Below are 19,048 nucleotides of genomic sequence, written 5' to 3' on the forward strand. Positions count from 1 at the left end.
GCTCTTGTTTTTAATGAAAAAGGAACCAGGAAGAAGGACACAGCGGCTTCAGACGCCCACACCAGAGATGGCCGCGCTCTTGTTTTTAATGAAAAAGGAACCAGGAAGAAGGACACAGCGGCTTCAGACGCCCACACCAGAGATGGCCGCGCTCTTGTTTTTAATGAAAAAGGAACCAGGAAGAAGGACACAGCGGCTTCAGACGCCGACACCAGAGATGGCCGCGCTCTTGTTTTTAATGAAAAAGGAACCAGGAAGAAGGACACAGCGGCTTCAGACGCCCACACCAGAGATGGCTGCGCTCTTGTTTTTAATGAAAAAGGAACCAGGAAGAAGGACACAGCGGCTTCAGACGCCCACACCAGAGATGGCCGCGCTCTTGTTTTTAATGAAAAAGGAACCAGGAAGAAGGACACAGCGGCTTCAGACGCCCACACCAGAGATGGCTGCGCTCTTGTTTTTAATGAAAAAGGAACCAGGAACCAGGAAGAAGGACACAGCGGCTTCAGACGCCCACACCAGAGATGGCCGCGCTCTTGTTTTTAATGAAAAAGGAACCAGGAAGAAGGACACAGCGGCTTCAGACGCCCACACCAGAGATGGCCGTGCTCTTGTTTTTAATGAAAAAGGAACCAGGAAGAAGGACACAGCGGCTTCAGACGCCCACACCAGAGATGGCCGCGCTCTTGTTTTTAATGAAAAAGGAACCAGGAAGAAGGACACAGCGGCTTCAGACGCCCACACCAGAGATGGCCGCACTCTTGTTTTTAATGAAAAAGGAACCAGGAAGAAGGACACAGCGGCTTCAGACGCCCACACCAGAGATGGCTGCGCTCTTGTTTTTAATGAAAAAGGAACCAGGAAGAAGGACACAGCGGCTTCAGATGCCCACACCAGAGATGGCCGCGCTCTTGTTTTTAATGAAAAAGGAACCAGGAAGAAGGACACAGCGGCTTCAGACGCCCACACCAGAGATGGCCGCGCTCTTGTTTTTAATGAAAAAGGAACCAGGAAGAAGGACACAGCGGCTTCAGACGCCCACACCAGAGATGGCCGCGCTCTTGTTTTTAATGAAAAAGGAACCAGGAAGAAGGACACAGCGGCTTCAGACGCCGACACCAGAGATGGCCGCGCTCTTGTTTTTAATGAAAAAGGAACCAGGAAGAAGGACACAGCGGCTTCAGACGCCCACACCAGAGATGGCTGCGCTCTTGTTTTTAATGAAAAAGGAACCAGGAAGAAGGACACAGCGGCTTCAGACGCCCACACCAGAGATGGCCGCGCTCTTGTTTTTAATGAAAAAGGAACCAGGAAGAAGGACACAGCGGCTTCAGACGCCCACACCAGAGATGGCTGCGCTCTTGTTTTTAATGAAAAAGGAACCAGGAACCAGGAAGAAGGACACAGCGGCTTCAGACGCCCACACCAGAGATGGCCGCGCTCTTGTTTTTAATGAAAAAGGAACCAGGAAGAAGGACACAGCGGCTTCAGACGCCCACACCAGAGATGGCCGTGCTCTTGTTTTTAATGAAAAAGGAACCAGGAAGAAGGACACAGCGGCTTCAGACGCCCACACCAGAGATGGCCGCGCTCTTGTTTTTAATGAAAAAGGAACCAGGAAGAAGGACACAGCGGCTTCAGACGCCCACACCAGAGATGGACGCGCTCACTGTGCAAGTCAGAGATCACTGTGCTGGGTGATGCTGTCAACCTGCTGCCAGTGCTACCACCAGACCGCTCTCTACTCCTCTACAATCAAGTTGTAGAAACATCTCAAAGATGATCAGTGAAATCTGGATGCACCGGAGCTCAATTTTGAGTGTCACGGCAAACGCTGTGAATACTTCTATACATGTGATTTTTTTCGTTTTTTATTTTTAATAAATTTGCAAAGATTTCAAACAAACTTCTTTCACGTTGTCATTATGGGGGATTCTTTGTAGAATGTTGTGAAAAATAATGAATGTAATCCGTTTCGGAAGAAGGCTGTAACATAACAAAATGTGGAAAAAGTGAATCACTGTGAATACTTAAATATACAGCTCAAAAAAATTAAAGGCACTGCTTTTTAATCAGAGTATAGCATCAAGTCAATTAAACTCCTGGGATATTGATGTGGTCAGTTAAGTAGCAGATGGGGGTTGTTAATCGGTTTCAGCTGCTTTGGTGTTAATGAAATGAACAGGTGCACTAGATTTGCAACGATGAGACAACCTTCAAAACCGGAATGGTTTTACAGGTGGAGGCCACTGACATTTTGTTATCTTCTCTGACTGTGTTTCACTGGTTTTGCATTTGGCAAAGGGTCAGTGTCACTACTGGTAGGATAAGGTAATACCTGGACCCTATAGAGGTTGCATAGGTAGTCCAACTCATCCAGGATGGCACATCAATACGTACCATTGCCAGAAGGTTTGCTGTGTCTCAAGAGCATGGAGGAGATTCCAGGAGAACAGGCAGTTACTCTAGGAGAGCTGAACAGGGCCATAGAAGGTCCTTAGCCAATCAGCAGGACCGGTATCTGCTCCTTTGTGCAAGGAGGAACAGGATGAGCACTGCCAGAGCCCTACAAAATGACCTCCAGCAGGCCACTGGTGTGAATGCCTCTGACCAAACAATCAGAAACAGACTTCATGAGGGTGGCCTGAGGTCCGCTAGTGGGCCCTGTGCTCACTGCCCGGCACCGTGGAGCTTATGTGACAGATGTGAAAGGGTGTGGAGAAGCTGTGGAGAATGTTATGCTGTCTGTAACATCGTTAAGCATGACAGGTTTAGTGGTGGGCCAGTGATGGTCTGGGGAGGCATATCCATGGAGGAACACCCAGACCTCTACATGCTAGACAATGGCTGACATTAGGTATCATGTGAAATCCTTGCACCCATTGTCAGACCCTACGCTGGTGCAGTGGGCCCAGGGTTCCTCCTGGTGCATGACAATGCTCGGCCTCATGTGGTGAGAGTATGCAGCCAGTTCCTGGAGGATGAAGGAATTGATACCATTGAATGGCCCCCACGCTCGCCTGACCTAAATCCAATAGAACAATTCTGGGACATTATGTTTCTGTCCATACGACGCCACCAGGTTGCACAGTCTGTTCAGGAGCTCAGTGATGCCCTGGTCCAGATCGGGGAGGAAATACCCCAGGACACCATCTGTCGTCTCATTAGGAGTGTGCCCTGACAATGTCAGACATGCATACAAGCATGTGGGGGCCATACAAACTACTGAGGACCATTCTGAGTTGCTGCAATGAAATTTCAGCAAAATGGACTCGCCTGCTGCATCATTTTTTTCTCTTTGATTTTTGGCGTGTCTTTGAATTCAGCCCCCTGTAGGGTGATAATTTTCATTTCCATTAAACGATGCAGCATCCTTTCCTTTTTAACACATTACCCAGTCCATACCAGTATAGATCCTAACACATTACCCAGTCCATACCAGTATAGATCCTAACACATTACCCAGTCCATACCAGTATTGATCCTAACACATTACCCAGTCCATACCAGTATAGATCCTAACACATTACCCAGTCCATACCAGTATAGATCCTAACACATTACCCAGTCCATATCAGTATAGATCCTAACACATTACCCAGTCCATGCCAGTATAGATCCTAACACATTACCCAGTCCATACCAGTTTAGATCCTAACACATTACCCAGTCCATATCAGTATAGATCCTAACACATTACACAGTCCATACCAGTATAGATCCTAACACATTACCCAGTCCATACCAGTATAGATCCTAACACATTACCCAGTCCATACCAGTATAGATCCTAACACATTAACCATTCCATACCAGTATAGATCCTAACACATTACCCATTCCATACCAGTATAGATCCTAACACATTACCCAGTTCTTACCATTATAGACATCCAGCATGAGATTTTTCCCCATTGAGATCTGATGCGTTTTTAAAGTGTTCCTTTCATTTTTTGAGCAGTGTGTGTGTATATATATATATATATATATATATATAACAAAATGTATCAGAGTAAGCAGAAGATTATATAAACTATTTTTGAATTGCAGAATTAACTTGTATTCATTTTACACAAAACACACACAACTTGGCCAAAGCATAAATTGACCCTGTCACCAGATCTTTAATGTCTACAACAAACTTCCCATGAGATTATATGGACATTGAATGCATTTTGGCCATTGTGTGTTAAATTCCTTCCTTGATGTCATGTCAGCAGACTCACTCAAATGACACTCTATATAGTGTACACCTTCCCTCCTCCCCCGACAGCTACATAAAAGGGAGGTGAAGGCATGAGTGGAGTAGCTGGGCCAGCACAGACAGTAACTAGACACTCAGAGAAGACCTATGATGTGCCAGGAAGGAGGGAACCGTGGTAGGGAGTTGACTAGAGACTCCAACAAATGTCTGTGTACCGATTCTGTACAAGCAATACTTTGGAGAACTCTTGACTAGTATCTTAGTGTTTCATGTACCACCTTACCATTTGGGTCATAGGTGTTTTTTATTTGTATGTTGCTCTGGAAAGTGAAGTGATGGGGACATTATAGTCTGATTGCTCGGTCAGAGAAAGCCTTCACTTCAGTTTTTGGAATAGCTGTGGAACTCTAGTCACTACATGGAGTCTTGTTCATTAACAAATATAGTCTGTGAATGCCTTGGCCATCATGTGTAGGGAGATGTCTTATCCATCTTGTGTAGGGAGATGTCTTGGCCATCTTGTGTAGGGAGATGTCTTGGCCATCTTGTGTAGGGTGATGTCTTGGCCATCTTGTGTAGGGAGATGTCTTGGCCATCTTGTGTAGGATGATGTCTTGGCCATCTTGTGTAGGGAGATGTCTTGGCCATCTTGTGTAGGGAGATGTCTTGGCCATCTTGTGTAGGGAGATGTCTTGGCCATCTTGTGTAGGGAGATGTCTTGGCCATCTTGTGTAGGGAGATGTCTTGGCCATCTTGTGTAGTGAGATGTCTTGGCCATCTTGTGTAGTGAGATGTCTTGGCCATCTTGTGTAGTGAGATGTCTTGACCATCTTGTGTAGACTAGTGAGATGTCTTGGCCATCTTGTGTAGTGAGATGTCTTGACCATCTTGTGTAGACTAGTGAGATGTCTTGGCCATCTTGTGTAGTGAGATGTCTTGACCATCTTGTGTAGACTAGTGAGATGTCTTGGCCATCTTGTGTAGTGAGATGTCTTGGCCATCTTGTGTAGTGAGATGTCTTGGCCATCTTGTGTAGGGAGATGTCTTGGCCATCTTGTGTAGGGAGATGTCTTGGCCATCTTGTGTAGGGAGATGTCTTTTGTCTTGGCCATCTTGTGTAGGGAGATGTGTTGAGCAGTGGCGGCCCGTCCATACAGGGTGCAGGGGCACCACCCCCCTAATCTATGCGCCCGGCCCTTAATCTACAAGCTGGGCGCCGGATGCATGAATTTCAATGTTTTTTTTTTTTTTAAGCACGTGATTAGAGCCTGAGGCTTTAATTGGCTTCAAAAAAGGTTGGGTTCGGGCACAGAGCACTGGGCCTTGAGCCCACTCAGTTGTGTGACAATAGCGAATTAATATTCGCTATTATCCTCCTGATTCTCCTCCCGATGAATCAGGATGTGGCTCCTAATACTCGATTGGCAAGGGAGTCTTCGGGTTCCCAGCCAATTGGGGTCTCAGGACCTACTTTCTGTTCGGCAGGGAGGAGAAGCAACGTCCCGAAACAAGGGGAACCTGCAGCACGGAGCAGAAGTCCTACCTCGGATCCTTGTCATCTGCCTCCTAAGGTAAAAAGGCCTCTGAACTCTGCTGTCTCATCCGTCTCCCCGGGGGGGGGGGGGTGTCATTGGTTCCCCCCCCCTCCCTAAAATATTGAGCACCAGCCGCCACTGGTCTCGAGTATAAATTAAAGCTACAGATCCAGTATTTAGACTTCCACCATATTTAAATGCCTATGTAGATGTATTTCGGTATAGGTATAGTAGAAGATAGCAAAGACATTGGGCCTGCCGATATGGGGGCTTGACAATTTACAATAGTATTATAAAATTCCTTGCTTGAGATTGATTGCTTGCAATAAATGTATGCCTTGGTTATATTTGCGGTCAACCACAGTGAACTATTTTCCTTTTTATCTTCTCTAGAAAACCAGTTCCATTCTTGGTATTTTGATACAACATTAATTATACATCTATCTCCACGATGTAGAGGTGGAGGTATGTAGATATATATTTTCAACTCTACATTATAAGGGGAAGATATGATGTATATGTTTATGATGACTCAACATCTAACCTCAAGGATCAAATTCTGTAATTTCACAACTTCTTTTCAATCTTGTACAAAATATAGACTTTGTTACTAAAAGTTGGAGTTTTTAATCTACACTCACCGGCCACTTTATTAGGTACACCTTGCTTGTACCGGGTTGGACCCTCTTTTGCCTTCATAACTGCCTTCATTCTTTGTGGCATAGATTAAACAAGGTGTTGGAAACATTTCTCAGAGATTTTGGTCCATATTTTCATGATGGCATCACGCAGTTTCTGCAGATTTGTCGGCTTCACATCCATGATGCCAATAACCCATTCTACCACATCCCAAAGGTGCTCTATTGGATTGAGATCTAGTGACCGTGGAGCGCATTGGAGTACAGTGACCTCATTGTCCTTTTGAAGAAACCAGTGGTGAGATGGTTTGAGCTATATGATATGGTGCATTATCGTGCTGGAAGGAACAATACTCAGGTAGGCCATGGTGTTTAAACCATGCTCAATTGGTACTAAGGGCCCAAAGTGTGCCAAATAAATTTTCCCCACACCATTACACCACCAGCCTGAACTGTTACCCCCCCCCCCACACCATTACAACACCACCAGCCTGAACCGTTACACCCCCCCCCCCCCCCCACACACACACCATTACAATACCACCAGCCTGAACCATTGACACAAGGCAGGTTGGATCCATGCTTTCATGTTGTTTATGCCAAATTCTGACCCTACCATCTGAATGTCACAGATGAAATCAAGACTCATCAGACCAGGCAATGTTTTTCCAATCTTCTATTGTCCAATTTTGGTGAGCCTGTGCCAATTGTAGCCTCAGTTTCCTGTTCTTGGCTGACAGGAGTTGAAGTGGTCTTCTGCTGCTGTAGCCTATCTGCTTTAAGGTTTGATGTGTTGTGCATTCAGAGATGGTATAATGCATACCTTGGGTGTAACGAGTGGTTATTTGAGTTACTGTTGCTTTACTATGATCTGGAATCAGTCTGCCCATTCTCCTCTGACATCAACAAGGCATTTTCCTCCACACAACTGCCACTTACTGGATATTTTCTCTTTTACCCACCATTCTCTGTAAACCCAAGAAATGGTTGTGTGTGAAAATCCCAGTAGATGGTTGTGTGTGAAAATCTCAGTAGATCAGCAGTTTTCGAAATACTCAGACCAGTCCGTCTTGACACCAACAACCATGCCACGTTCAAAGTCCCTTAACCACTTCCATACCACGTCATTGTAAAATGACGGCGGCAGGAAGTGCTCCTCGATCCGGGCCGACGTCATATGACGGCGGCCCGCTCTCACCGCTACTGCGCGCCCATCAGGGATGAGGCTCGTCCCTCGGACTGAGCCCATCCCCGATCAAGGTAAACAGCCAATGAAATTGGCTGTTTACCACGTGATCTGCTGTGTCAATCACAGCTGATCACATGAGCGGCTCCAGCGCGAGCCGCTTGTTCTCTCCTCAATGCTTGTGGCGATCGGGGACGAGGCTCATCCCTCGGACAGAGCCCACCCCCGATCTAGGTAAAGAGCCAATGAAATTGACTTTTTACCACGTGACCGGCTGTCAATCACAGCCGGTCACAGAATGTCAACAGAGAACACGGTAACTAGCTGTCACCGTGTTCTCCTCCTCACACACTGATCCTGTGTAAGGAGGAGATTGCGGTAACAGCTAGTTACCGATTACAGTGCACCCCAAAACACACTGATTGCCCCCCCCCGCATAAAGAGGACCTGTCACTAGCCCCTTCAAAGTACCTGTCACCAACCCATCAGGTACTCTGATGACAGGTACTCGGGTACTCTGATGGGCTGGTGACAGGTACTCGGGTACTCTGATGGGCTGGTGACAGGTACTCGGGTACTCTGATGGGCTGGTGACAGGTACTCGGGTACTCTGATGGGCTGGTGACAGGTACTTTGATGGGCTGGTGACAGGTATTCGGGTACTCTGATGGGCTGGTGACAGGTACTCGGGTACTCTGATGACAGGTATTTGGGTACTTTGAGTACTTGTCATCGGAGTACCTGAGTACCTGTCATCAGAGTACCCGAGTACCTGTCTCCAGCCCAGAGTGCCCGCTACCTGTCTGCACCCCATCAGATTACCCTAGTACCTGTCTCTAGCCCATCAGAATACCCAAGTACCTCTCTGAAGCTCATCAGTGTACCTGAGTACCTATCAACAGCCCATGCCTCTTATGTGTTGAGGTGTTTGCTTTCCAAAATGGGGTCATTTTATGGGGGTTTCCATTGTCCTGGGGTTCCAGAGCCTTCAAAAGTGTGATTGGTTGTAATTAAATTATATGTGTAATTTATGCTCCTAGAACACCTGACGGTGCTCCTTGAATGTTGGGCCTCTGTATGTAGCCAGGCTGTGACAAAGTCTCACATATGTGATATCGCCATACTCAGGAGGAGTAGCAGAATGTATTTTAGGGTGTCATTTTTGCTATGTACATGCTATGTGTTAGAAATATTGCATACATTGACAACTTTGTGTAAAAAAAAAAAAAATGCATTTTCATTTTCTTTCCACATTTTGCAAAAACTTGTGGAAAAAAATTACATGTTCAAAAGACTCATTATGCCTCATAGAATATACGTTGGAGTGTTTGCTTTCCAAAAAGGGGTCATTTTGTGGGTAATTCCATTGTCCTGGTGCTCCAGGGCCTTCAAAAGTGTGATAAGTCGTAAGGAAATTAGATGTGTAATTTATGCTCCTAGAACACCTGACGGTGCTCCTTGCATGTTGGGCCTCTGTATGTGGTCAGGCTGAGTATAAGTCTCACACATGTGGTATTGCCAGACTCAGGAGGAGTAGCAGAATGTATTTTGGGGTGTAATTGCAAGTATGCCTATACTGTATGTGAGAAATAACTCGTAATTATGACAATTTTGTGTAAAAAAAAAAAAAAAAATTATTTCTTCATTTTCCCAAGAATTGTGGGAAAAAATTACAACTTCTTACTAAATACCCTGGAATGTCTACTTTCCAAAAAGGGGTCATTTGGGGGGTATTTGTACTGTCCTGACATTTCAGGGCCTTTAAGAAATTAGATAGACCATCGGTACATCCGGTGTGATCAATTTTAAATGATTGGCACCATAGCTTGTAGACTATATAACTTTCACACAGACTAAATAATATCCACTAATTTGGGTTATTTTTACCAAAGATATGTAGCAGTATAAATTTTGGCACAAATTTATGAAAAATAATTACTTATTTGCAAAATTTTATAATAGAAACTAAAACAAAATGTGTTGTTTTTTTTTCAAAATTTTCGCCCTTTTTTTACTTATATCACAAAAAATAAAAAACCCAGTGGTGATTAAATACTACCAAAAGAAAGCTCTATTTGTGTGAAAAAATGATAAAAATTTGATTGGGTACAGCGTTGTATGTAATTATCATTCAAAGTGTGAGAGCGCCGAAAGTGCTGAAAGTGGTTAAATCCCTTTTCTTTGCCACTCTGATGCTCGGTTTGAAATTCGGCAAGTCGTCAACACCACGTCTAGATGCCTAAATGTATTGAATTGCTGCCATGTGATTGGCTGATTAGCAATTTTTATTACCAACTGGTATGCCTAATAAAATGACCAGTGAGTGTAAATGCCTTCAAAAATGTTCTACCTTATCTCCCAACCATGACACTATAGGGACTGGGGGGTGTTATCAGATTTCGAAGTACTTTGGGCACTGTATCACCAATCTGTACATTATATTGAGTATCTCCCATTACCTATTGCAGCAGAAAAACACAACATTTCCATGTCATCCTTTAAGCCAACTCAGCTAACACCGCCAGCAGTGACTCAGCAGCTCACGACCTGCTTAGCCATTATTGGAAAGCAAGAAAGGAATAGTTGAGTCCTTGCTGGGATGGAGGACTGAAATACGTTTACGGATAAATTAATTGTTCCTGCTGGGAACTTTGAGGTAGAATTGTTCCACAGTCCCTACAGCTAGAGGGATCAGTGGGGGAGGGGGCTTGCAGAAAATTTGGCCTTGCCATCCAAGCCATCCTTCAACTAATGGTCTTATTTAGAAAGATCTGCAAAGTAAATACATTGTCAATGTTTTCTATTAGAAAGATCTCAAAGATCTCAACTCAAATTGTCTAAAATATAATGTGTAGTGTTTAGACGAAGTAGAGTATTGCAAAATTTGAAGAAGAATTGCAAAATTTAAAAAAAATTGCAAAACTAAGAAAACATTTTTTTTAAAAATGAGATGAGGTGAAAGAATCGTTTTAAGAAAGATTTTAAATATTAAGTAAAAATTAAAATTAAAATGGATAATAAAAAAAAGGCTGAAACAAAAAAAATATAAATTAGGAAAGCAAAATTTTATATATATATATATATGTATGTGTGTGTGTATGTATATGTATATATATATATATATATATATATATATATATATATATATATATGTATGTGTGTATGTATATGTATATATATATATATATATATATATACAGTAGGTACGGAAAGTATTCAGACCCCCTTAAATTTTTCACTCTTTGTTATATTGCAGCCATTTGCTAAAATCATTTAGGTTCATTCTTCTTCCTCATGAATGTACACATAGCTCCCCATACTGACAGAAAAATTGTTGACATTGTTGCAGATTTATTGCAGATTTATTAAAAAAGAAAAACGGAAATATCACATGGTCCTAAGTATTCAGACCCTTTGCTCAGTATTTAGTAGAAGCCCCCTTTTGATCTAATACAGCCATTTTGGGAAAGATGCAACAAGTCTTTCACACCTGGATTTGGGGAACCTCTGCCATTCCTCCTTGCAGATCCTCTCCAGTTCTGTCAGGTTGGATGGTAAACGTTGGTGGACAGCCATTTTTAGGTCTCTCCAGAGATGCTCAATTGGGTTTAAGTCAGGGCTCTGGCTGGGCCATTCAAGAACAGTCACAGAGTTGTTGTGAAGCCACTCCTTCGTTATTTTAGCTGTGTGCTTAGGGTCATTGTCTTGTTGGAAGGTAAACCTTCGGCCCAGTCTGAGGTCCAGAGCACTCTGGAGAAGGTTTTTGTGTTTTTGTCCAGGATATCCCTGTACTTGGCCGCATTCATCTTTCCCTCGATTGCAACCAGTCGTCCTGTCCCTGCAGCTGAAAAACACCCCCACAGCATGATGCTGCCACCACCATGCTTCACTGTTGGGACTGTATTGGACAGGTGATGAGCAGTGCCTGGTTTTCTCCACACATACCGCTTGGAATTAAGGCCAAAAAGTTCTATTTTGGTCTCATCAGACCAGAGAATCTTATTTCTCACCATCTTGGAGTCCTTCAGGTGTTTTTTTTAGCAAACTCCATGCGGGCTTTCATGTGTCTTACACTGAGGAGAGGCTTCCGTCGGGCCACTCTGCCATAAAGCCCCGACTGGTGGAGGGCTGCAGTGATGGTTGACTTTCTACAACTTTCTCCCATCTCCTGACTGCATCTCTGGGTTCTTCTTTACCTCTCTCACCAAGGCTCTTCTCCCCTGATAACTCAGTTTGGCCGGACGGCCAGCTCTAGGAAGGGTTCTGGTCGTCCCAAACGTCTTCCATTTGAGGATTATGGAGGCCATTGTGCTCTTAGGAACCTTAAGTGGAGCAGAAATCTTTTTGTAACCTTGGCCAGATCTGTGCCTTGCCACAATTCTGTCTCTGAGCTCTTCAGGCAGTTCCTTTGACCTCATGATTCTCATTTGCTCTGACATGCATTGTTATCTGGAAGGTCTTATATAGACAGGTGTGTGGCTTTCCTAATCAAGTCCAATCAGTATAATCAAACACAGCTGGACTCAAATGAAGGTGTAGAACCATCTCAAGGATGATCAGAAGAAATGGAAAGCACCTGAGTTAAATATATGAGTGTCACAGCAAAGGGTCTGAATACTTAGGACCATGTGAAATTTCAGTTTTTCTTTTTTAATAAATCTGCAACAATGTCAACAATTCTGTGTTTTTCTGTCAGTATGGGGTGCTATGTGTACATTCATGAGGAAGAAGAATGAACCTAAATGATTTTAGCAAATGGCTGCAAAATAACAAAGAGTGAAAAATTTAAGGGGGTCTGAATACTTTCCGTACCCACTGTGTATATATATATATATATATATATATATATATATATATATATATATATGAAATTTAGAAAAGCATAATTTACGTGCCGAGAAAGAAAACTGTGAAGGTATCTATAAACATATTTTTACCAGATAATTGCACAAGTAAGTTTTTTAAAAAAAAAAAAAAAAAAAAAAAGATAATATTAACTTAGCTTGAAATTTCTGTTTATTTTAGGTCATTTCTTTAGATACAAGAGACATACCTGTTTAATGTGTTGATCCAATCCTTTTGTGAGTTGAAATTTTTTAAATTGAGGCTTTCAGAAAAAAGTGACAATAATCCTCTACAGGGTAGACAGCAGTCCCATGGACTAGACTTGGTCTGCCCTATATTCCTCTGACATACTGTAATCATCCAACCTCTATAAATTATTTACCATACGTAAGGTTGCCATAATTTGGTCTTAGTTAATGCTTAATAAATCCGAGCCAGTTCCTAAGCTTGACATAAGCACTCTATTCTAAGATGGCCATATAAATTCCTTGAGGAACATTTGCTGATACTGCTGATTGCACATCATTTGCCCTTGTTTGGCTTTGTTTGGATGTGTTGTGCTAGGAAAGCATCGTACTCTGACAGTAATTCCAGGATACCAAGATAGTTGCCATTGTGTGGGAATCCAATACCTTGGTCATCTGCTCTAAAAGCCAATCCACTCTCAGCAGTAAAAATGATGACCCTAGTATAAAGGTTGTGATTCCCAAAACTTTTGAGTAGGTTTAGCCGTCATCCCAGGGAGATATTGGAAAGAATTTTGGTGCCTCAAACCAAGTTTGAAATTGGGACTTTATGGGCTAGTACAGCACGATTGTGTGATTATATACAATTTATTGAAAAAAGTTGATAACATAAATAATAATAGTAGTAAACATAAGTTGGTGTATGGGTTATAGACCCATAGGTGATAGTGAATCAAGAAGGAAGATAGGTGACATAGTGATATGATGACAAAGTGACAAATGGTATATCTCTCTATCCGTCCACGCTTATGATTTCAACGTGACGTCTGTAGGGAGAAATATCTTGGGTTTACCTACGCGTTTCGGCATTTTAGGTAAGTTGCCGTAGGCGGAAGTGACTCCGCTGCGGCCACTCGTAGAGCTCCGAGAGGGTAGGTCAGACTCTCAGAGCTGACAGGCTCCGAAAAGTCTGATCTGGTGCCACAGGAAACGATGCTCCTAGGAGCGGAAGTCCACTGTGGCTTACCAGGCCGCACATGTATCACCGGATTGGCTAAAAACTCTAGCGTCCCACAGCGCCCCCGGAGGTTACTAGCATGGCACACTTGAATACAAAGCATCTGCAAACACATGATAACAGAAATACATTGATCTGAATAATAATTGCAGAGAAAAATATATATACATAGTTAGATCAGAGCAAGAAGAACCAAGAATATAATGATATATTATATTCTAAGAAAAGAAAAAAAGGAAAAACAGAAATGGGGAAAGTATGTTAATAAGGGAAAAAAAAGAAAATAATAATAATGATATATCTAGCACCCAGGCAGTTTGGTGCTTAAAAAAATGGAAGGACTAGAGCCGTTAGGCCCAAAAATTGAGGACACTACCCTCAGTAGCTTTTGAGCATATGAAGAACTGAATTTGGAAATTATAATTCTCCAGAACAAAATCCCATAAATATCGAAGAGGCATAGAGTCAGCACATGGACATTCATTGGGCTCCATATGATGCGATATTGATTCCTCTAATGATTATCAAAAGGCAAATAGGGGTAAAAGGCAAGGAGGGAGGGGGGGGAAAAGGAAAAAGGGGGTGGAAAGATGATCACGCCAAGCAAGCAGACACCCGTCCTACCCTCCACAAATAACAAACAGTAAAGAATGCACGATTTATAAAAATGATTTGTAAGATTGGGTTTCATTCAAACCCGGTCTAGCGGTGGCATTGAGACGTTCAATCCAGATGTTTTCCCTCTGGAGAATTCTTTTGTCCCAGTTGCCCCCTCGTGGGTCCGGGGGATCACATCCAGGACATAAAAACGTGCTTTTTTTGGGTTGAATCTGTGGTAGAGGTCTAGGTGCCTGCTTACGGGCGTGACCATCTTTCCTCCCTCTGATATGTATATATGGTCATTTATCCTCTGACGGAGCTCTCGAATTGTTTTCCCAACATAGAACATGCCACATGTACAGTGCATGAGATACACCAATCCACGAGTGTCGCAGTTGGCGCGAAAGGTAGGGGAAAAATCTTCCCCATTGGGTAGAACAAAATGGGAACCCTCCTTAACCCATGGACACATGGCACAACCACAGCATCTATACGTACCCCTATTAGTTGTTTTAGAATTTTTTATAGGTTGGTAGTGGCTAGCTGTTAATTGATCTCGTAATGATCTAGTACGTTTAAATACAATTTGTGGGTATTGCCCCACATATTTGCTCGTGATTGGATCATGACTGAGTAAATGCCAATGTCGTCCAAGGATGTTTCGGAGTACATTCTGGTGGCTTGAAAACTTAGTTATGAGTTTCACCGTGGGTTGTGTATCTCGGTCTTTAACTCTAAAAATTAGGTCATTCCGATCTTGTGAGAAAGCTCTATTATATGCTGTACGTAAAAGGCGTTTACTGTAGCCACGGGCTTTTAAGCGTTCACGTAGTGAATTGGCTTGGATTTTGAAATCTCTATCGGTTGTGCAGTTACGCCGAAGGCGTGCGTATTGAGCATAAGGAATACTGCGTATTAGTGCCACTGGATGGGCACTTGACGCATGCAATATTACATTACCAGATGTTGGTTTGCGGTAAAGGTTCGTGGTCAGTTGGCCATTTTCATGCTTCAATACCGTTAGATCAAGGAAATTAACTTTTGAAACGTCTACCGTACATGTGAATTTTAGATTGAAATTATTAATGTTTAACGCCTGAACAAAATCATCAAATAACTGTCTGGAGCCTGTCCAGACTACAAACACATCGTCTATGTAACGATACCAAACCGCCACATGTGTAAAAAACTTTGATAGAGTCTCATCTGATGTAATGTGTCGTTCCCACCCCCCCAGGTACAAGTTGGCGTAGGCCGGGGCACAACAGGTGCCCATGGCCACGCCTTGCACCTGGAGGTAGTGGGACCCATTGAAAGTAAACCAGTTGTGCTGCAGGATGAACAGGAGTAATTTCAAAAGGAATTCACAGAAAGGCCATGTATGGTGGTTTTGTTCATAGAGGAAGGTACGTACTATCCCGACGCCCTGCTCGTGAGGGATGCTCGAGTAAAGAGCCTCTACATCCAAAGTCACGAGCAAGGCGTCGGGAGGAACGACCATATCGTCAATCATTTTTAGAAATTCAAGTGTATCCTTGACATAAGACGGTAAACGAACAACATGGGGTAATAAAAAGAAGTCTATCAGACGGCTAGCATTTTCTGTTAAGCTTCCAATGCCTGATATAATAGGCCTTCCTGGGGGCGTTGTCAAATTTTTATGGGTTTTAGGGAGGGAATAGAATGTAGCTTGTCTAGGGAACTTATTGTTCAGATAGTCGTAACAATCCTTGTCAATTAAAGCTGATTGGTAGGCACATCCAATTATGTCCAAGTATTGAGCCTGATATCTCTTCGTAGCTAACAGGGAAATCTTTTTGTACCAGTTCTTGTTTGTAAGAATATCTGTACACATTTTTTCATACCCTACCTGGGTCATTAGTACTAGGTTACCACCCTTGTCCGAGGGCTTAATAACAAGGTCCGTGTGGTTTTTCAATCTATTTATTGTTTGTATTTGTTGCTTGGATAAATTGTTTTGTGTAGGTGGAAGTTCACAGTTTTTTATTTCTCCTATAACCGATGTTAGAAAGGCCCAAATATTTGGATTTATGGTTAAATCTGGAAAACTATTTGATTTAGGTTTAAAAGGAATTTGTCTCTCGTTATGAGAGGTGCTAGGTGGAGGTTGGCTGGAGGATTGGGATTCCGAGGGATCCCCTTCCTCCAGTAGCAGGATTAGGTCCCGTAGAGCACGGAATTCTTGCATTGTGTAATTTTTTATTTTTTCAGAGATTTCTTTATCTTGTGCAGTTCGTTTACGTTCAGGATCATAAATATGTTTGTACGTTAGGTTCCTAGCAAACATATTAATGTCTTTTATTGTGTCATATTTGTCCAACGAAACTGATGGACAGAAGGTGAGGCCCAGTTCTAACACTTCCACCTCTTGTGAGGATAGTTGATAGGGAGTGAGGTTGATGATAGAAAATTTTAAGTGGGTAGATTGAGTGTCGTGTTCAATTGAAAATTTGAGGTTTGTGCCTGTGATGCCGAAAAATGAGAGTCCAGGGTCGTTTGTCTTTGTGTACCTACATAAGGTGTGGTAGTTGAGAGTGTACTGGTCAGCGGGGCGAGTGAGGTTGCTCCTAGGGATGAGGTGTGAGGGTTGGGTGGTCCAACAGGTGAAGGAGTGACGGGGTTAGTAGTGGATGGCTCTAGCATTTGTATAGCTTGGAGGGCCAAACCACCAAGATATGGGTCTTGGGTGTCCAGGGCCTCATGTGTTGTGAGTTTATTTAGTTTAGATGTGGGTCCAACAGGACCAGGTCCAGATATGGGGGGCTGGAACTTGGACTCTTCATCTGGTCGTTTTTTAGAGCGTGGTGTGTACGTGCCATTTTCTTGTGGACCACGCTTTCGTGTGGTTGGTCAGTTTTGGGTCTTGTATCCTGATTAGATCTTGCCGATACTTTAGATCGGTCAGATTGCATGGAAATTGAAGATGAATCCGATTCCCAATCGGTTTCTTTATGTCCTGAATTAGATGGATGGCCACGAGGGCCACGTGGATAGCGAGATCGTCTAGGACCATTAGGTCCTGGCCATCGATACGCATATCCTTCTGTGAATGCCATTTTGTCTTTAAGAAATTTAGTTTGTTTTTTACATATAATCTCTTTATTTAATTTGATTCCATAGTCCTTTACCTCTTTCCACCTAGATTCATACTGTGTATGTTTTTTTAGGCCTTCATGTTTAGTATATAAGGAGGAAAGTTCTGCATCTAAAGTGGCCAAGTCAAGTCTATACTGGGACACCAAAAGCTGACATAGGTCTGTACTACATTTTGTTAGGATGCGTTCCCAAAGTATCTTAAATTCATTTGATACATTGTCAAATGACGGGAAAAGATGGATACGTAAGCCCATAGGGCATACATTCGCTTGAATATATTTTATAAAGAATTCAATGTGCCAGTATAGGTTTGACTTTCTTTTGATTAATTTTTTGACTGTGCCTATATATTGATTTAGGCTAATATCATCTTTGGCTGGGATATTGCATGAGGACTCGATCTCACTCATGAGACCCGTCCAAGAATTACCCACAAACTCCATGATGTCCTAGATATTGTCTCTTATTCAATTTGCACATCAATTGCCTATAGCCCGTATATTTATATATTTGGTGTTACCAAACACATCAGAGAAGTGGGGGAAAAAAAGGGGACAGAAAAAAACAACAAAAGGGGAAAACCAACCAAGAACCCAATAAACGACTTTCGATGAGAGAGGGCCAATGACCCAAGAGGGGATAATTAATTGAAAACTGTTGTTGCGAGGGGTGTCTTCAATCCTTCCATATCATGATAATGTACTTATATAAGCATATATCAAGTTAATATTGGTTAGTTATTCCATTATAGTATTGCTGCTTGCCATTATCCCAAATGGCTGGTGCTTCCACCTCAATGTCAAAATTTCCAAAAACACATGACTCACCAGACAGCAGCAGTCTGGGTCATTATATATATCACCTGAAGAGGCCCCTATCCTACATTTAAATCATTGGATATGGAAAGGTTGGGAGACAAGGATTTCGGGCACTAAATTTTCATAAAATTGCTTTTTATTAAACAAACACTTTAAAAACATCTAGTGATACAAGCAGATGAGAAAGATCTACATTGAACATAAGACCAGAAAACGGTCGACAGTATGAGATATAATATTACATGAGGTACTAGACCTTCATATAGTATGAGAACAGTTGTGTACAGAACAAGTTGTATTATGCATACATCCAATGTGATATACTTCAAAGCAGACAGAGCCTGCCGGCGGACACCTCGATGCTCAGGGTGCCAGTCAGCAGGGTCGGCTGAAGTTTACAGTAAACACATGGTATACATTACTCATGACAGTTTGCTCAACATGTTTCGCCTTCTCGGTGAAAGCTTCGTCTGGAGCTTAATAATTGTTTTGTCTGTATAAAAACATAAGTAATTTTGAGGAGACAAAATGTATTATTTAATACATATTCCATAGATGAGGATAATGCATTTTATATGTGATATACAATGTCAATGTAAAAGAAAACGCATTTAACACATATGATATTACTGTTCTGCCAGCAGGGGGGGGGGGGGGGGCCCGGTGGGAAGGCAAGAGGACAGCCATTGGGACACATGTGGGGACACACACCGTATGAAATGGGTAACACTATTTTTTAGGCATCAGTATATATAAATGATAAAGAAAACATATCTGTATAGGATATGAACATACCTGTACAGTGTATATTCTGAACTTTTTTGGTACTGTAACGAGGAGGACTAAAAGACGGTCACTGAGCTCATAAATGGGGGAGCCGATGTTCACAAGGAGTGTAAATA

At 42.6% G+C, this 19,048-nt stretch overlaps 1 protein-coding gene across 1 annotated transcript in view; it reads right to left on the reverse strand.

The window, feature by feature from the left end:
* LOC309553222 (putative N-acetyltransferase CML1) overlaps positions 1-12,640 on the reverse strand; it is a gene marked incomplete at its 3' end in the record, with an annotated part of 35,106 nt that extends 22,466 nt beyond the window's left edge. The window contains exon 1 of the mRNA XM_082254175.1: positions 12,617-12,640. The remainder of the gene's footprint in view (positions 1-12,616) is intronic.
* Between the last annotated feature and the right edge of the window lie 6,408 nt (positions 12,641-19,048).

This window comes from Pelophylax lessonae (assembly GCF_965119305.1).
Source record: "Pelophylax lessonae genome assembly, chromosome: 1".
NCBI classification, from domain to species: domain Eukaryota; kingdom Metazoa; phylum Chordata; class Amphibia; order Anura; family Ranidae; genus Pelophylax; species Pelophylax lessonae.